General features: G+C 41.3%; 1 long non-coding RNA gene across 1 annotated transcript; it reads right to left on the minus strand.

Annotated features, from left to right (window-relative positions):
* Positions 1-1,033: 1,033 nt before the first annotated feature.
* On the minus strand, positions 1,034-7,579 carry LOC122557485. The gene is made up of 3 exons (XR_006313849.1): positions 7,515-7,579; positions 3,164-3,200; positions 1,034-1,166 (listed from the first exon to the last, which is right to left on the minus strand). It is a non-coding gene; the product is annotated as an uncharacterized LOC122557485 (long non-coding RNA).
* Between the last annotated feature and the right edge of the window lie 7,308 nt (positions 7,580-14,887).

The following is a 14,887-nucleotide window of genomic DNA, read 5'->3' on the forward strand; positions in this document are numbered from 1 at the left end:
ATTTCCCAAGAGTAGGTCAAGTTTTCTTGTACACACTTAACAAACTTCTCTCCATCTAAACCCTTAACACTATGGCAGTCCCAGTCTATGTTTAGAAAGTTAAAATCTCCTACTATAACCACCCTATTATTCTTACAGATAGCTGAGATCTCTTTACAAGTTTGTGTTGATGTGGTGCAAATAGTGTTGTTATAATGCACATGGACATCAGAAATGCATTTGAAGAAGTGTATAAAAAAACTAAAGAGATGATGATAACATGAATGCATAATTAGTTGAAGGAAAGGAAACAAAGGGGAACGAATTTCTTTGTCCTGGTATTTGTTATTCCTGTATATTTAGGAGTTACAAATGGGGATCCTGCAGAATTCCCATCATAGCACACTTGAAAGGAATTGCCCGAGAAAGTGAATTTTGCACTAGACTACTCCTATACCACCTGGAACACCATTTAAATCGAAGATTTTGAATGGCTCTGATGAAATTAAGTTGTTACTCAGGAAAGGTTTAATTTATTAAATCCATAGTCATGAGTAACTGTTAAATAGACCCTATAATTAGCTCACATCGGCCCAAATACAATTCTCCCAGACCATTAATGGCTGCTGGGACCTGACCCTATGTTCCCTCAATCAGACTCGACCACCTCTGATCTCAACCATTGGAGCTGACCCAACCTCTCCAGGGTCTGACCACACGACCACACTGCCAGCCTAATCTCAAATATGACCCAAATCCCCAGGCACTAGCTCTGGACTAATTCCTGCTCCTCTCCCCCAGTGCACCTGATGGTAGCCATGATGTGGAGATGCTGGTGCTGGACTGGACCGGACAAAGTTGGAAGTCACATGACACCAGGTTGTAGGCCAACAGGTTTATTTAAAATCACAAGCTTTTACAGCACTGTTCCTTCGTCAGGTGGACTCATTCCTGTCCCATAGCCAGATCCTAACCAAACTGACGCCAAACACTCACTCCTAGTGACACCCTACCTACTTGAACCTAGTGTTTAGGGTGTATGTGTGTATGGTGGCAGACAGTGCCCCATACAAGTTGCATGGTGTTCTTCATTGATATTCTGCATATGGTGATCGGTGTGCTGATGTTGATGAAAGCATTGACATCAAGTTATGAAGGTTGCCGCCAGACATGGAGCTCAGAGGTCTCTGCAAAAAAAAAGAATAAAGGGAATGCTGGTGCCAAGGTGCCAGTTGAGTAGTGTGCCAGTTGTAGAGGGAGTAGGATGCTAGATGGGTGGAAGGTAAGGTGCCAGGTGGGTGACGTGTCAGTTAAGTAGGTTGCTAGATGGGGTAGGGAGCCACCTAGCTACAGGAAGGGTGCCAAGTTGGTAAGGTGCAAGGTGCTAAAGATTATAATGGAGTTTTTCAAGTAGGTGGAGTAAGTGGGAGAAATTAGATTTGGTGCGGGTTGGGTATGGTTTGGGTCGATAGGGGAGGTATTTGGGTCTACCAATAAGGCTTTGGATTGGCTTGGATTCAGCAGTAGAGGGAATGGCATCAGAGAATATCAAGTCTGATCCAGTGGTGGGGGGTGGGGGAGCGGGGGTGTGGGGGTGCAGGGTTGAACTGATGGATGACATGGTATGGGGTATGGGGGTATGTGGGTTGCGTGGGTGCAGTGTTGTGGTGTTGTGTCGGGGAAATATAGTTGAGGGTGTGTGAGATCTGTATGGTATCAGCTGAATCGTTCAACTCTGTATTTAATCATCAAACTTTTCTTGAGTTTCTATTTTAAATAATTTCATTGGAACCCTCCAAAGTTTCCAATTTAAAGGAAAACTTTCGGAGGGTTCTTGGTGAAGTGAAGATGCCCAGTCGAAAATTCAATTTCCTGGACAATTTGTTTGGTGTCTGCTATAGTGGGCTTCTGCAAGATCCACGTATGCAACAAATTCCACAATAACAATTATCTGGCCAACAAAAAATCTGGGCTTGTAGCCTTGAAGATACAAAGGCAGGTTTAGAAATGTGTTAAAGAATGTGATCTTGAACTTCACTCAGGCATGCATTAATTACAGAAAGCAAGGAAATTACAATAAACAATTTATAATGCAAAACCTTGGTTCAACTTTAACTGGCATATTGTGTCCATTTTGGGACACAATATATTGCAAGGTATATGAATGCTTTAGACAGGGCACAGTAATTATGGTTCTAGAATTGAGGGACTTCAATTATATGGAGCAGCTGGCACAATACTCATTAAAGAAGAGATGGTTGAATAGAGACTTTATAAATACATTTAAAATCATGATGACTTGAGGTTGAGTAAACAGAAAAAATGTTCTCTCCAGCAGAAGCACCAAGAACCAGAAGACACTAGTTTGAGAGGATTGACAAAAGAATCATTTGTAACATGGTATCATACAGAAAAATCTTTTTGCACCCTTATTGGTTAGGATGAGAATAACATTGCCTGAGATAGTAAGTTAGAAGATTTGATTCTGATTTTCAAAAGGCAATTGCCTAATTATCTGACAAGAAAACCACTGCAGATCCTACTTAGAGAGGCAGAGTGTGGGACTACCTGAGCTGATTTTGCAGGGAGGCAGCATAACACAGTAATTCTTTTGTTTTGTAACCATTCAATAATTCTATGGTACAATCTTATCCAGTTTTAGAAGCCAAACCAGGTGTTGATCAAATTACTGAAGAACAACAAATTTACAAAATAAAATGATCAAAATGTAATATTTCCCAGACGTTTTTTGCTGCCTTTCAGTGATCACTTAGCTCTAATGTGTGGTTAATTCCTTTTTGTTTACGGAGACAAGTAGAGAAGTTATCCTTCTGTTTGAATGCATCCCAAAAACAATTGATTTTTCAAAAGCAAAATATCACAGATGTTGGAATTCTGAAAAAAGACACAGAAAATGCTGGAAATAATCAGTAGTTCAAGCACTACCAAGGGAGAGGAAAACAGACTTAACAGCTCAGACCAATGACTTTTTATCAGAACTGATTTTTCCTTTGATGGGGGCGGGGGGAGGGTGCTCATTTGGGTAATTGTTGGAATAACAATGGAGCAGAAGTGTACCATAAAAAAACCTACTGATTTCCCATTCTTGGTACAAGGTGCATCAATATGAAACATTTTTAGTACGATCAATAAAGCACAGAATAGTACAGACTTTAAAACTTACAGACATAATGTTGGGTGGACACTGCAGTCTGGTAGACCTTGTGGAAAGATGAAAAAAAGGATTATTTTTTCAGATCTGACGAGTGGTCATTGAGCTGAAATTTTAATTTTCTGTCCACAATTATCTGCTGAATGTTTCTAGTCCTTTCTGAATTTACTTAATATGATCACTGCCTGCAGTTTATTTTCTTATAAACAGGGCATTTTATTTAATGATTTTGTCTTATTAACTTTCCGAAGTAAGAATTTTCTAGGATGGCTGCATTTAATGTTGAAATGGAAGTGGATGGTCATGTATTCTTTTGGAGTATCCCACATCCGTTACTACACCACAAAGCACCCAAACATCATTTACTGTTGATCAAATCTGCAGCATGCAATACTTCAGATCAACAGCACTACTTCTTCCCAAATGCAATTTCTTTTCGCCTAATGGTTGTGCTGCAGTGAAAATGAGTTACTTCACCTTATCATCAGGATGCTCAAGAAAGTGATTTCACAGTAAAGATAACAGACAAGGTGACTATAACAAAGCCAGTGGCTTTTCTGTTCAACTGAAAATGTGGATAGCAACTTTAATCAAGAGTTCATTCAAATGGCTGAGAGTTTGATGTCAGTTGTATCTCATCGGGCTACATTCTCACCGCTGTATCAGGGGGCATGGGTTCAAGGGCTGCTCCTTGGGCACAGTTTTAGGCTGGCATCTCAAGGGATCGGGTCTGGGTGGGGGAATATGTGGATTCGTGATCTGATGGAGATGGAATCCTTCGCAGAAGATATTATACTGAGACCTGTTTGTATGTCCTCTCAGGTAGATGTAACAGATCCAATGGTTTTGTACTGTGACAGGGCAAAAGAGTTCTCCCTTGGCTCATGATCAATATTTCAATCTCAGTAACAAGCTAAGCTCTGACCGCAACAGGTTATTTAATCATTACCACATTGCTCCTTGCGGGAACTTCCTGTTGTGCAATTTTACTCCTGTGTTCTCCACGTTACAGCGATGTCTAAACGTCAAAAGTACTTCATTGAATGTAAAGTGCTTTGGGACATCCTGAGGTTGCAAATGATGCCATTTAAATGCAAATCAGTTATATCTTGAATGTCAGAATAGATCTGCTCAATGGTAAAGGAAAAAAACCCAGTGAAAGTGATAATGCTAGTATGTTCAACCTCTATAAAAGTCTTATTGACATCAGCATCACCTCTAGGCAGCACTACACAGCAATAATTTGGAAGATTTTTCTTTTTTTCCCACAGGCTTGTCACTAAACAGATTGCTTTTTCTCCTCCTTTTTATTATCTTTTTCTTTCTGCTGTGATGAACAGAACACTTTCAAGTTACATGTTGGAATACATGGTAAAATTATCCAAAACATCAAATGTGACTTCTCTAGTTTTGAAACTCGACAAAAAAAATGAGGCTGTGACCTGAGGGGGTGTAGAGATGGAAATGTTAGGAGTTGTAATGAAATCAGCAAAGAGGGAGTGATGGTGGATGGTGGTGGGGGGGTGGGGGGGGGGGAGTGCAGATGGGTAGGATGTTGTCTTCAGATTTTCTCCTGGATGTGATTTACTTTTGAAATGTGCATGATTTTGACAGAGCCTTGTCTTCAACGTTTTCACTGTCATATTTGTGTGGTAATGATTCATCATTGCTGTTACCTTCGCGTTTGCCTTGTTCCCTTTAGAATTACATGATAGCATTTAATAAACTGGTAAAGTAACAAAATCTAATTGGCAAGCCAATCATCAGAGAAATTTTAGAATTTATTGTAAGTACTGATAATTAGACTTGAATGCTCAATGAAAGCTTGAAATTCAAGTGCTCTGAATCTAACCTTTGAACGTAACCTTGCTGATCCTGTGGAATCCAAAGAATAAGTGATATTTTCAATCATTAAGTCACCAGAGAAAGGGGAAACATGCACATTAAACTATCACATAAAATGGATATGAATTATTATACACAATAATTTTCTTCCTACATAGCTGTTGAAAAGCAATAGATACTTTGCATGATGAACAAAATGGTGTTCATATAGACCAATATTTTCATTATCTTTTACTTTTTGCCTAAAAGCTAAGCACTTTTTTCTACCAAAATAAATCTAAATTAAATATGTCAAGTCTAGTGGGATTTCCTACCTTGAATTTACTCCCAATCACTGACTACTGTTAAAATCAATTCACTATATATTCATACGCACTGACTAGACATAGCAAAATAGGCCCCCTCATTATAGTGGAACAATTGTAACAGTTAAAGCTATTAACTATTAAAACTATGAATAAACCTGGAAACCCGATAAATTTTAAACAGCCAATTTTACTTTCATCAGTCCTTCATTTTAAGATAATTCTGCTCAATTGACCAAAAGGTCCAACCTGCTCAACAATAACGATATAAGAAAAATATCCCTATCCAAAGCTCCAAACATACCTTCTAAGTGAAGCAGTGATTAATCTGTATTTCACTCAATCTAGTCTTCTGTATTTGCTGCTGATAGTGTGGCCTCCTGTATCTTAGGGAGATGAAATGTAGACGAGGTGACTGCATTCTGTCAGCAAAAATGATCCTGAACTTGCAGTTGCCTATGACACCAACACACCACTGTATTCCCATGCTAACATCTCTGTCTCAAGTCTGCTGCAAAGCTCCAATGCCGTTCAGTATAAGCTGGATGAATAGCATCTTATTTTCTGCTTATAAATCCTGCAACCATTGGGTCTCAATATTGAGTTCAATAAGTTTACAGCCTGAACCCCTTGTTTTTATTCAGCTTCACATGTAACATGAACTGCTTTTAGCACAGCCAACTCGAAACCAATTTCACGTACTTATGGTCCCCATTATTGACTTCTCTTTTTCCCCCCTGACTTACTAATCTGCTTCCTTTTATCTGCCTAACTTTCTTGCTCACTCACTGAGCTTCCACTTTAGCTATCTGCTCACTCCCTGTACCCCCATCCCTTATCAGTAGCACAAATACCAGCTTTTCTGAGCTACTAACAGTTCTGAAGAAGGGTCAGTGGATTCAAAACATTAACTCTGCTTTCTTGCTATTGATGCTACCAGATATGCAACAATTTCTCCAGCAATGTCTGTTTTTGTTTAATAACTATCTAAATGCATATTGTACCTTTGCTTGCATGTTTTTATCCCAATCAAGTCAAATGCACTGTTTCTTAATCTTTTGTGCAAAGAATATTCTAGAAGGTTCAACTCCCATTAAAATATCAGGATCAGTCATCAGCAAACGGCATAGCAAGAATGAATGAACTGTCCTTGAGTACAATGCCTGGTAAAATACAGAAAATATGAAAATGGACTAAATAGGAAGAGTGTGATGTGTAGAACCTAGATGCAAGAATCCATTATGGCAAAGTGAAGTTCTTTTTATTGTTTAAGGTAGACATGCAGGAGGCTAGAAGAACACAGTAAGTCATACAGCATCAGGAGGTGGAGAAGTCAATATTTCAGGTGTGAAGATTCTTCAGGACTGGAGGTGGATGTCCCTGACTTTTTATTCTTCAGACAGCCTCTATTCTTCATTTCATCTCTTTTTATTACTTATAAAGCATTCCTTATTTACCTATGATTTATAATCAATGATACCCATATGCATGTATAGAAATAACTTTCCACTCCTCTCTAAATTGAAATTAATCAGAACTGAGGCATTTTTCTTCAAATTTGAGAGTAGCTGATATTTGATTTGTGAAATGGATGTCTGCGATTTCTCAGTATTGCTGTAATTTAGACCCAAAATTGCCTCAATCATAGGTGTTTGAGATAAATTTTAGAATTTGGAGCACACTACTAATAGCAAAGGAAGATAGAGTGAAGGTGAAATGTCAAGGGTATTGGCCAATTAAAGACAATGTCACAAGGGGATCAAAGTAATGGAAAGTGGAAAGAAAAGAGTAAAATTGTGCAAAACTTTGAAGGGAATCAATAATTTTCATGTTTTTACAAAGGCAAGCAAGTTTTTTTTCTCAAATGGAAATACATTGCATAAATTGGCTGGAAGTGTCTCTTACTCAGTCCTGCCTCAGAGAGCTGCCAGCCAGTCTGATTGACAGGTAGCTCTGCAGTCCCAGTATAACCAGGAGCAGTGGCCATTTCTACAAACAGTTTCACCAGTGGGTTCTTGCACCACCAGTGAAAGGCCTTTCACGAAAGGTGAACAGGGGGAAGAGCTGGGAGAATTGATTGGAAATCAGTTCGGGGAAGTCTATAAGGAGTGGTGGTGGAGGGTGGGTCTAGTGCGGGAGTGCAGGAAGTGGATCTTGGTGGGTATCTAAAAAGTGCCAATGGTCTTTCTCACCTGATGTAAAAGTGAACTGACCTGTTGGACTGTGACCTCTGAACTCCTCCAAGTGACTGCAAACTTGTGGGCAGGAAGAGATTTTCAGGTTGCCAACAATTTATCATTTAAGGTTTGTGCCTGCTTCCCTGCTTCTTGTAACATTGCACACAAATTAGGGTGGTATAAAGTTAAAAATCACACAACACCAGGTTATAGTCCAACAGGTTTAATTGGAAGCACGAGCTTTTGAAGTGCCACTCCTTCATCAGGTGGTTGTGGAGGACACAATTGTAAGACACAGAATTTATAGCAAATGTTTACAGTGTGAGGTAACTGAAATTATACATTGAAAAATACCTTGATTGTTTGTTGAGTCTTTCATCTGTTTGAATACCATGATAGGTTCACTTCTTCCATGTGTAAATCACAAAACCTTTTTTAGAAAAAGTTACATTCTCAGGTTAGCTGTAACAATTGGTGTTAGCCAGACAATAAGTTGAAGGTGTTAGCTCCCTGTGTTCTCTGTCTGTGCCATAACGTTTAGACTGATTCTAATCTAAAAATTGAGATAACAGCGTTTTATATAAATTCATGCAGTTTTTGAGCAAAGTACAATGTAACTCTGCAAGAACAAATTCACCCCACAAATGTATATGCATATGTGTGCATGTGGGTCTTTGTGTGTGTGTGTGTCTGGGGTTGTGAGTGTGAGAGTGTTTATGTGTGTAAGTGTAGAGTGTCTAAGTCTGTGAGGGAGTGCATGTGTGGGATTGTGTGTCTCTGTAGGAGTATGTGTGTGCGTGTCTGTCTTTCTGTCTGCCTGTCTGGGGCAGGGGGTTGTGAGTGTGAGAGAGAGTGTATATGTGTGTGTATGTGAGTGTAGTGCATGTGTGAGGGGGTGCATGTGTGAGACATGAACCCAAGGTCCCTTTTGAGGCCCTCCCTACGGGTACCGAACTTAGCTATCAGCCTCTGCTCGGCCACTTTTCGCTGCTGCCTGTCCCGAAGTCCGCCTTGGAGGATGGTCACCCGACGGTCCGAGGTCGAATGTTCTGAACCACTGAAGTGTTCCCCAACTGGGAGGGAACACTCCTGTCTTTTGATTGCTATGCGATGCCCATTCGTCCATTGCTGCAGCCTTTGCTCGGTTTCCCCAATGTACCATGCCTCAGGGCATCCCTGCCTGCAACGTATAAGATAGACAATGTTGGCTGAGTCACATGAGTACCTGCCATGTACATGGTGGGGGGTGTCCCCATGTATAATGGTGGTATCCATGTCCACACTCTGACACGTCTTGCAGCGTCAAACGTGACAGGGTTGTATGGAGTTGTCCTGAAAGCCGAGCAGCTTTGAGGTTTGAGGTTTGGCGGTTGTTTATAGGCAAGCAGTGGAGGTGTGGGGAAGGTCTTGGCGAGATGCTCATCCTCATTGATAATGTGCTGCAGGTCACAAAGAACATGGCGTAGTTTTTCAGCCCCTGGGAAGTTCTGGACAATGAAGGGTATCCTGTCAGTTGCAACACGTGTCTGTCTCATGAAGAAGTTCCTTGCTGTGGCACGTCAGAACTGGCGGTCGATGAGTTGAGCATCGTACCCTGTTCTTATGAGGGTATCCCTGAGTACTTCCAGGTGCCCGTCAAGTACCTTCTCATCTGAACAGATCTGGTGTACGTGTAGGGCTTTTCCATACGGGATGGCTGTTTTAATATGTTTTGGGTGGAAGCTGGAGAAGTGTAGCATTGTGAGCTTGTCTGTGGGTTTGCGGTAGAGTGTGATGCTGAGGTGTCTATCCTTGATGGCGATGCATGTGTCCAAGAATGAGACAGATAGTCGAGAGTAGTTCATGGTGAGTTTGATAGTGGGATGAAACTTGTTGATATCACTGTGTAGTTTTATCAGTGACTCCTCGCCATGGGTCCAGAGGAAGAAAATGTCATCAATGTACCTGGTGTATAATGTTGGTTGGTAGGGTGGTATCGGTAGTGCAATGTCCACTAGGAATTTTCAGGGCTTTCTGGCTGGTGACCAAATGCTTGATACACCAATTGCTGAGTATTCATTTTTCAACAGTGTTGCTCTGTAACTAAACTTTGTGGGCGGCACGGTGGTACAGTGGTTAGCACTGCTGCCTCACAGCGCCAGAGACCTGGGTTCAATTCCCGACTCAGGCGACTGACTGTGTGGAGTTTGCACATTCTCCCCGTGTCTGCGTGGATTTCCTCCAGGTGCTCCAGTTTCCTCCCACAGTCCAAAGATGTGCAGGTCAGGTGAATTGGCCATGCTAAATTGCCCGTAGTGTTAGGTTAAAGGGGTAAATGTAGGGGTATGGGTGGGTTGCGCTTTGGCGGGTCGGTGTGGACTTGTTGGGCCGAAGGGCCTGTTTCCACACTGTAAGTAATCTAATCTAATCTAATGTGCAATCTGGATTCTTATGTATTCATGACTTCACAATCTTTTCTCCTCTCTATTCGAGTGAGGATGAAGTGCAGAACTTAGCACATTGTTTCTGCCTGCTTTAACATGGACTTCTTGAAATTGTTGTTCTTGAATTGGCATCAATTGCCAGATACTAATTCTTGAAGGAACTGGTGCATTGCATTGATATTTTATATTGCTGTGATGACTGAGTCTGCAGTGGTTGAATAAGATCTTCCCACTTAAATCCACCTTGAATACTAGTTGACTGGGACTAAATTAGTTTTTCCTTTAGAACTTGAAGACTCTATTACTAAATTTTCTAAAATGTCTTCTGTAAATTTTGAACAAGTGATTGACTTTTTAAGGCACTAGTTTGTGTATGGCATACGCTTGATATGATGAAATGTTAATTCAGTATGCCTTTGCCCACTTTACTGACTACTGTACTCTTATCTTGTTCTTCCTAATACCAAGATGCCCCCTACAGAGTTACTTTAGGATTTCTCTTTTGCACTGACTTAGGTGTAACCATTCTATGCTCATACACAAAGAAATCTTCCACTACTATCAAGTGTTTGTGTCTGTTTGTGGTATATTTGCAGCACTTAGTCTACTGGAATATACATCCACTCTTCTACAGACAGATTTGTTTGACTTTTATACACGCATCGGATTTTGAGCGACACAAAATTATCTGAATGTTCTTTAGTTGCTGATAATGTGTTAGTTCTTTTCAAATCATAAGACTCAATATCATTTACAAAAAAAAGAACCACTTTCTTACTGGTTGATCCACTGCAGCTAGTGAGACAGTGCATTAATCGTTACTTGTGCTTTACCTGGAACATACAGAATCCATTGTCGCATTTCATCAGTCGCAGCCTGAATCTTTGTTTGTGTAGAGACATTTTTGACATTTATTTTGGCTGATGCAGGAAAAATGTTGTCGATGACCAGGACATCCAGAACCAGGAGTCAAATTGCAAAGGTACTGGATAGACCTGAAGGACTGAGATAAGGGGAAATTTCTCCACCCAGAGAGTGCTGAGTCTGTGGAATTGTCTGCCACAGAAAAGCAGTTGTCGACAAAACATTGACTGTTTTGAAAATGTCATCGAATATAATTCTTAGTGCAAAAGGGGTCGAAGGATATGGGGAGAAGGTACTGAATTAGATGATTAGCCATGATCATACTGAATGGTGGAGCAGGCTTGAAGGGCCAAATAGTTGAGAGTTTGAGTTCAGAGTTGAGAATGTGTTGCTGGAAAAGTATAGTAGGTCAGGCAGCATCCGAGGAGCAGAAAAATCGATGTTTCGAGCTGGAACAATTCATCAGGAAAGGCTGATGAAGGGCTCTGGCTTGAAACATCGATTCTCCTTCTCCTCGGATGCTGCCTAACCTGCTATACTTTTCCAGCAACACATTCTCAACTCTGATCTCCAGCATCTGCAGACCTCACTGCCCTCTCGAAGGGCCTAATAACCTTCTCCTGCTTCTATGTTCTACATTTCTGTGTTTTCAATAATGTTATCAAAGGCTTGCAGTCCATCTTAACCTGGAAAATCAATCCCCTGAGATAATCAGTGGAGATTTCACATCCACATCCAACTGTTAATGCTTCTCTCTTTACAATTAGATTCCTCCATTTGGTCTCCATCAAAGGTCCTGACATAAAATAGAACAGTTTTCATAGTCTGTTAGTATGTACTTGAATAAGAATTTTTAAAACATTCTGTGGACCAAGTATCTATAGAAACCCTACAAAGTGGAAGAAGGCTATTTAGCCCATTGAATCTACACCAACTCGCCAAAAAACATCCTACCTACAACTCCACCCCACCCCATCCATCCATCCATCCATCCATCCCTGTAATCCTGCATTTCCTATGGCTATTTCACCTAGTCTGCACATCCCTGGACACTGTGGGTAGTTTAGCATTGCCAATCCACCCAACCTGCACATCTTAAGACTGTGGGAGCAAACCAGAGCACCCAAAGGAAACCTCATACAGACAATCACTGGAGGCTCGATCCCTGGTGCCGTGAGACAACAGTGTTTACCACTGAGCTACTGCCCCACCCCAGATTACCTATGGATACTGTCATGAATAATCTGGAGCATAATGTAATTAAATGTTGAAAATATTCTCTTTAATTCTTACAAAAGCTGCAATCTGTTCTTGCCTTGAATATCATTGCTGGTCTTCATGAAAAAAAAACTTCTTATGGGTTGAATAAGACTGGTTAAATTGGGAATTAACTGTCTCCTTGATCTACCATGTCAAAAAAAGTACTGTCCATCATTGATTCACTTTTGTGTAGAAACTCACAAATGGATCTTTTCCTTCTCAGGTACAATTGAATAATGTGATTAAAAGGAAAATGAATGCAGGTCCTCAAAACGTAATCATCATTCCAGAGAATTAGTATTTATCATTTAATGCATTCTGCAGTGCCTATATTACGTCACTGATCCTCGAAGATGAGTTCTTTGTTTGCTTTACCATGCACTGGGATAAAATCCACATGTCAGATGGCTCCCTATTCCTTTTGCAGAATTTTAATTATTGCCCTTAGGAAAATCTCTGGTGAAGAAGAAATCCCAATTTGAAGCATTATTGCCCGCATGAAGAAATAAATGTATTTTTATCAAATGAGAACAGACAAATTAACATGGATTTCCATTTGTACACTTTAGTTCAAGCAAATGAGATTCTCACACACAAACGTAGTTCTCCAATTGTCTTGGGAACAAGCCCTGTTCCCAACCCTGACCACCTTCTGTCAGTTCTTTAAGTGACAGTATGAATCCAGTTTCATTCATGCTGTTTAATGGAGATTTTACTTTTCCAGTTACAAGGTGAGGAATTTTCCTGGGAATATACAAGTAGGTGGGGTTAGTGTCTTCTCACAGAGTCATTCTATATTCCTGATTCAGTTTTCCTGAGCTGTTGAACAGCTTTGGAAACTTGTGCTGAAATTCCCACCATCTTCAATCTGATATATTTTATCTACACTCTCTGAGAGAGTTAGGCGAATGAAGACATTTTGCCGAACAATAAGGAATTCTGATTCCTCAGTTTCATCATCACCGATCATAGATGAGGATGACTCACTTCCATTCTCAGGGTGAATTCACCAATGGCTGTACAGCATGATAGGGCTACCGCAGATTCTGTTACACTTGGGGCAGGTGGTGGCCATGGGAAGAGGGGTGGGGGTGGGGCATTGATGTGACAGAGCAGTCCTTTCCCTATTTTTGCCTGGCTTCCATTTTTTTCCCCAACAGCAAGTCTGGAGATGCTTGATGCCTTCCTGAATGCACCTCCTCCACTTTGGATGGTCTTGGGCCAGTGATTCCCATGTATCTTTGGGAATGGTGCACTTCACCAGTGAGGCCTCGAGGCTATCACTAAAGCGCTTTTTCTGTCCATCTGGGGCTCGCCAGCTGTTATGGAGCTGGGAGGACAGCGGCTGCTTAGGGAGTCTTGTGTCAGTCATGCAGACAATGCATTTCGCAGTATATACAATATTTTACTGACATTTAATCTTCTGTGACTAAGCTTTATGTACCTGAAGGCTTTTCCTCATGGGCCTTGGTATTATATGAACTGAATTGACTCTCCCAGACTTCAATCATGATAAGCTGTCTGCCAGTATTCAAACAGCAGCTCCTGTGTCAAGTTTAAACTCTGTTTAAATCTTTGTACCTTTCATTTGATTGTCCAGAATCTGTTTTAACTCTGCTTGATCCCCCTCAAAAATGTTGTCTTTGTGTCTTGTTCTGTGCCTTTAACTTCTTGAATGTTTGACTTGTTGAATGATTTCTATTTCTCCACAAATTATCCCTCTGCAGGACCTTTTGAGTTGATGAAGTTGTTGTTAACTTAAAGAATTTTCCGAAGTGTTCCAATTGGTCACACTTAAAATGATACGATTATCCTTCTGAATATTTGTTGCTTTATGATTCTGATCGAAGCCAGATCATTGCACAGTTGACGATCGTACTTCCTGCTTTTATTGGTGTAATGGCAGGCTTTTGGGAGGTGACAATGCCACCTGGGGGCCTACCTATCCTATTGCATCAGAGGAACCCCTATGTTCCCTTGCATACTGACCACTTCTGGACCCTGATGTCTATCTGTTATGAATTGGATTGTCTGGTCAAAAGTTAAAGCCTCCTCTTGTTAAAGAAAGTCTGATTCTATTCTCATCCCTTACACTGACATTTACCATAAGACCATAAGACAGACCATAAGACATAGGAGCGGAAGTAAGGCCATTCGGCCCATCGAGTCCACTCCACCATTCAATCATGGCTGATGGGCATTTCAACTCCACTTACCCGCATTCTCCCCGTAGCCCTTAATTCCTTGTGACATCAAGAATTTATCAATTTCTGTCTTGAAGACATTTAGCGTCCCAGCCTCCACTGCTCTCTGTGGCAATGAATTCCACAGGCCCACCACTCTCTGGCTGAAGAAATGTCACCGCATTTCTGTTCTGAATTTACCCCCTCTAATTCTAAGGCTGTGCCCACGGGTCCTAGTCTCCCCGCCTAACGGAAACAATTTCCTAGCATCCACCCTCTCCAAGCCATGTATAGCTTTCCTGTGATTGTAATGGTTCACTCTAACTTTCAAAATGTGTGATGTGAGGATGCTCTGCTTACCCTCACCTCTAGATGCTGCTGCCTGCCTGGGGTTTGTCTGCTCACCCTCTCCTCTAGATGCTGCTGCCTGCCTGGGGTTTGTCTGCTCACCCTCTCCTCTAGATGCTGCTGCCTGCCTGGGGTTTGTCTGCTCACCCTCTCCTCTAGATGCTGCTGCCTGCCTGGGGTTTGTCTGCTCACCCTCTCCTCTAGATGCTGCTGCCTGCCTGGGGTTTGTCTGCTCACCCTCTCCTCTAGATGCTGCTGCCTGCCTGGGGTTTGTCTGCTCACCCTCTCCTCTAGATGCTGCTGCCTGCCTGGGGTTTGTCTGCTCACCCTC

The sequence above is a fragment of the Chiloscyllium plagiosum genome, chromosome 15 (genome assembly GCF_004010195.1).
Source record: "Chiloscyllium plagiosum isolate BGI_BamShark_2017 chromosome 15, ASM401019v2, whole genome shotgun sequence".
Classification (NCBI taxonomy): Eukaryota; Metazoa; Chordata; class Chondrichthyes; order Orectolobiformes; family Hemiscylliidae; genus Chiloscyllium; species Chiloscyllium plagiosum.